Raw genomic sequence first — 5,666 nt, 5'->3', positions numbered from 1 at the left:
TCGCCGAGGGGAGCGTGTCCCGGTAGTGTCTCCGAGGAAGTGGTACCTATTGAAGGGGGTGTTTCTGAATTTGGGCCCTTTTTGAGTGGCATTGCCGGATGGGTTTTGTGTTGAAGGCTTCCAAATCGGGTAGCTCAGCCGGATTTGACCCGGCGGTTCTACCGACTGTCACGCCTTCGAGGGGGGACTGTTGTCTAAGTTCAGGCCGAATTTGGTGAATTTCCTAAGTCGGGAAGTGGTCCCAACGGGTTTGGGAGTGAACCTAACTGCTCATACCAACTTTGAGGCTTTGGGGCCGGGTAGCACAGTCGGATTTGACCCGGCGGTTCTGCCGAATGCCTGGCCTTCGAGGGGGGCCTGCCCTCTGAGTTCAGGCCGAATTTGGTGATTTTCCTAAGTCGGGAAGTGGTCCAAACGGGGATGGGAGTGAACCTGACAGCTCATACCGACTTTGGGGCTTCCAAGCCGGGTAGCTCAACCGGATTTGATCCAGCGGTTCTAGCGACTGCCACGGCTTCGAGGGGGGACTGTTGTCTAAGTTCAGGCCGAATTTGGTGAATTTCCCGAGTCGGGAAGTGGTCCAAACGGGGATGGGAGTGAACCTGACAGCTCTTACCGACATTGAGGCTTCGGGGCCGGGTAGCTCAGTCGGATTTGACCCGGCGATTCTGCCGACTTCCACGCCTTCGAGCGGGGACTCTCCTCTAAGTTCAGGCCGAATTTGGTGAATTTCCTAAGTCGGGAAGTGGTCCAAACGGGGATGGGAGTGAACCTAACTGCTCATACCAACTTTGAGGCTTTGGGGCCGGGTAGCACAGTCGGATTTGACCCGGCGGTTCTGCCGAATGCCTGGCCTTCGAGGGGGGCCTGCCCTCTGAGTTCAGGCCGAATTTGGTGATTTTCCTAAGTCGGGAAGTGGTCCAAACGGGGATGGGAGTGAACCTGACAGCTCATACCGACATTGGGGCTTCCAAGCCGGGTAGCTCAACCGGATTTGATCCAGCGGTTCTAGCGACTGCCACGGCTTCGAGGGGGGACTGTTGTCTAAGTTCAGGCCGAATTTGGTGAATTTCCCGAGTCGGGAAGTGGTCCAAACGGGGATGGGAGTGAACCTGACAGCTCTTACCGACATTGAGGCTTCGGGGCCGGGTAGCTCAGTCGGATTTGACCCGGCGATTCTGCCGACTTCCACGCCTTCGAGCGGGGACTGTCCTCTAAGTTCAGGCCGAATTTGGTGAATTTCCTAAGTCGGGAAGTGGTCCAAACGGGGATGGGAGTGAACCTAACTGCTCATACCAACTTTGAGGCTTTGGGGCCGGGTAGCACAGTCGGATTTGACCCGGCGGTTCTGCCGAATGCCTGGCCTTCGAGGGGGGCCTGCCCTCTGAGTTCAGGCCGAATTTGGTGATTTTCCTAAGTCGGGAAGTGGTCCAAACGGGGATGGGAGTGAACCTGACAGCTCATACCGACTTTGGGGCTTCCAAGCCGGGTAGCTCAACCGGATTTGATCCGGCGGTTCTAGCGACTGCCACGGCTTCGAGGGGGGACTGTTGTCTAAGTTCAGGCCGAATTTGGTGAATTTCCCGAGTCGGGAAGTGGTCCAAACGGGGATGGGAGTGAACCTGACAGCTCTTACCGACATTGAGGCTTCGGGGCCGGGTAGCTCAGTCGGATTTGACCCGGCGATTCTGCCGACTTCCACGCCTTCGAGCGGGGACTCTCCTCTAAGTTCAGGCCGAATTTGGTGAATTTCCTAAGTCGGGAAGTGGTCCAAACGGGGATGGGAGTGAACCTGACAGCTCTTACCGACTTTGGGGCTTCCAAGCCGGGTAGCTCAACCGGATTTGATCCGGCGGTTCTAGCGACTGTCACGCCTTCGAGGGGGGACTGTTGTATAAGTTCAGGCCGAATTTGGTGAATTTCCCGAGTCGGGAAGTGGTCCAAACGGGGATGGGAGTGAACCTGACAGCTCTTACCGACTTTGGGGCTTCCAAGCCGGGTAGCTCAACCGGATTTGATCCGGCGGTTCTGCCGACTGTCACGCCTTCGAGGGGGGACTGTCGTATAAGTTCAGGCCGAATTTGGTGAATTTCCCGAGTCGGGAAGTGGTCCAAACGGGGATGGGAGTGAACCTGACAGCTCTTACCGACTTTGAGGCTTCGGGGCCGGGTAGCTCAGCCGGATTTGATCCGGCGGTTCTGCCGACTGTCACGCCTTCGAGGGGGGACTGTCCTCTGAGTTCAGGCCGAATTTGGTGAATTTCCCGAGTCGGGAAGTGGTCCAAACGGGGATGGGAGTGAACCTGACAGCTCATACCGACTTTGAGGCTTCCAAGCCGGGTAGCTCAGCCGGATTTGACCCGGCGATTCTGCCGACTTCCACGCCTTCGAGGGGGGACTGCCCTCTGAGTTCAGGCCGAATTTGGTGCATTTCCCGAGTCGGGAAGTGGTCTCTGTCACAACGGGGGCAAGTGTCTGAAGAGGTAAAGTGAGTAACCAGCACAGCTTAGGGAAGGGTTCCAAAGTTCTCAACAATGTGAATTCGGTTACCAGGAAAGCTTAGGAAAGCTGCCTGACTGTCCCAAACGAAAGAACTGCAAAACTTAGGGAACATGCCCGAAGATGCTTAAAAGTGTGAAATCAGTAAGCAGGAAAGCATAGGAAAGTGCCTGAAAGTGCTAAATGAGTAACATGAAAAACGTAGAAAAATGCCCGAAAATGTTTAAAAGTGTGAACTCAGTAACCAGCAAAACTTAGTAAAACGTTGGAAAAGCAGAAATGAGTAACCAGAAAAACTTAGAAAAATGTTTGAAAATGAGAAATGAGTAACCAGAAAAACTTAGAAAAATGTTTGAAAATGAGAAATGAGTAACCAAGAAAACTTAGAAAAATGCCCAAAAAGAAGAAATCAGTAACCAGAAAAACTTAGAAAAATGTTTGAAAATGAGAAATGAGTAACCAGAAAAACTTAGAAAAATGTTTGAAAATGAGAAATGAGTAACCAAGAAAACTTAGAAAAATGCCCAAAAAGAAGAAATCAGTAACCAGAAAAACTTAGAAAAATGTTTGAAAATGAGAAATGAGTAACCAAGAAAACTTAGAAAAATGTTTGAAAATGAGAAATGAGTAACCAAGAAAACTTAGAAAAATGCCAAAAAGAAGAAATCAGTAACCAGAAAAACTTAGAAAAATGTTTGAAAATGAGAAATGAGTAACCAAGAAAACTTAGAAAAATGCCCAAAAAGAAGAAATCAGTAACCAGAAAAACTTAGAAAAATGTTTGAAAATGAGAAATGAGTAACCAGAAAAACTTAGAAAAATGTTTGAAAATGAGAAATGAGTAACCAAGAAAACTTAGAAAAATGCCCAAAAAGAAGAAATCAGTAACCAGAAAAACTTAGAAAAATGTTTGAAAATGAGAAATGAGTAACCAAGAAAACTTAGAAAAATGCCCGAAAAGAAGAAATCAGTAACCAGAAAAACTTAGAAAAATTTTCGGCCAAGTGTGAAAAATATTCTAAGTGTCAGCGGAGGAAAATGCCGAAGCATCGGGAAAGATTCAAAAACTCATGCCGAACATGAGTTCCGAAGTGCCGGAGGAACTGGGCGAATTGAGCCCGGCGGTTGTCCAGATGTCGTTTTGAGTCTGCAGCCCGAAAACTTTAACTTTGTCTGCCGCGGAAGTCTGGACCGGGAAAAATCCAAACGGTTTTGCCGGGTTCGAGTTCCAGAGCGAAGCAGTCGAATTTGAAATTCAGACCCATTCAGTGCCACTTGACATTGTGACACAGTGAGGTTGGCGGGTACCCGGAGATTTCTGGGAACACGATTTTTAGAACAAAATGGCGGCGCGGGACCACTTTGAAAGGCATCCGAAAAACGGTTCCGCGGGCAGAGCACTTGAATGACAGGCCTGTGTGCATGCCCAAGAGCTCTCGGAAGTCTAATTTTTGACACTTTGTCAAATTTTCGACAGACTTACCCAACTCTTGCTGCCTGTTCTAAGAATCAGTCAGAGGCCTGTGCGGCGGTCTCTTGACACTTTGGAGGGCGGGCAAACCCCACGTTGACTCCGGCCGTCCCTCCAAAAGGCACTTGCTATTGGGGGAAAGGATTGCAAGTAGCCTGGTTCCCGTGGGAGCGGCCAGGAAGGGTGCAGGCTGGCCCTTGCCTGAGCATTCCCAAAACCCTCTTCCGCTGAGAGCAGACCTCGCACGCCGCACTACCGGCTCTGGGAGTGGTTGGCCGCTATTGTACATAGTCCGGTCCTTCCTCTGCCACCCGGCAAGTGCGATGGCTCTGCCGCCCTGCGGTGCTCGTCACCCAGGTTTGGGGAACACGATACTTAGAACATGTTGGCGGCTCGGGACCTGCAGGCGAAAGGGGCCCCGTGGTGCTGAGCACATCGACCTCGGGTCTCAGTGCAAGCCGGAGAGTTCGCGGAAGTCTTAAAAGATTTTGACATCTGCTCAATTCTTTGACAGGCTTGCCTGACTCTTTCCGTCCGTTCTAAGAATCAGTCGGAGGCCGGGGCGGGGACGGTCTCTTGACACACGGAGGGTTGGCTTCCCTCCTCAGGTGTTTGTGTCGAAAATGAAGGCGAGAGATGCAAGCGTCCTGGTTCCCCTGGGTGCTGCCAGCAAGGGTGCAGGCTGACCCTTGCCTGAGCACTCCCAAAAGCCTCTTAAGCTGAGAGCAGGCGCCGCACTACCGGCTCTGGGAGTCGTTGGCCGCTATTGTACATAGTCCGGTCCTTCCTCTGCCACCCGGCAAGTGCGATGGCTCTGCCTCCCTGCGGTGCTCGTCACCCAGGTTTGGGGAACACGATACTTAGAACATGTTGGCGGCTCGGGACCTGCAGGCGAAGGGGGCCCCGTGGTGCTGAGCACATCGACCTCGCGTCTCAGTGCAAGCCGGAGAGTTCGCGGAAGTCTTAACAGGCTTGCCTGACTCTTTCCGTCCGTTCTAAGAATCAGTCGGAGGCCGGGGCGGGGACGGTCTCTTGACACACGGAGGGTTGGCTTCCCTCCTCAGGCGTTTGTGTCGAAAATGAAGGCGAGAGATGCAAGCGTCCTGGTTCCCCTGGGTGCTGCCAGCAAGGGTGCAGGCTGACCCTTGCCTGAGCACTCCCAAAAGCCTCTTAGGCTGAGAGCAGGCGCCGCACTACCGGCTCTGGGAGTCGTTGGCCGCTATTGTACATAGTCCGGTCCTTCCTCTGCCACCCGGCAAGTGCGATGGCTCTGCCTCCCTGCGGTGCCCGTCACCCAGGTTTGGAGAACACGATACTTAGAACATGTTGGCGGCTCGGGACCTGCAGGCGAAAGGGGCCCCGTGGTGCTGAGCACATCGACCTCGCGTCTCAGTGCAAGCCGGAGAGTTCGCGGAAGTCTTAACAGGCTTGCCTGACTCTTTCCGTCCGTTCTAAGAATCAGTCGGAGGCCGGGGCGGGGACGGTCTCTTGACACACGGAGGGTTGGCTTCCCTCCTCAGGCGTTTGTGTCGAAAATGAAGGCGAGAGATGCAAGCGTCCTGGTTCCCCTGGGTGCTGCCAGCAAGGGTGCAGGCTGACCCTTGCCTGAGCACTCCCAGAAGCCTCTTAGGCTGAGAGCAGACGCCGCACTACCGGCTCTGGGAGTCGTTGGCCGCTATTGTACATAGTCCGGTCCT

This window comes from Hemiscyllium ocellatum, unplaced genomic scaffold, assembly GCF_020745735.1.
Source record: "Hemiscyllium ocellatum isolate sHemOce1 unplaced genomic scaffold, sHemOce1.pat.X.cur. scaffold_796_pat_ctg1, whole genome shotgun sequence".
Lineage (NCBI taxonomy): Eukaryota > Metazoa > Chordata > Chondrichthyes > Orectolobiformes > Hemiscylliidae > Hemiscyllium > Hemiscyllium ocellatum.
This window is presented reverse-complemented; position numbering follows the sequence as displayed.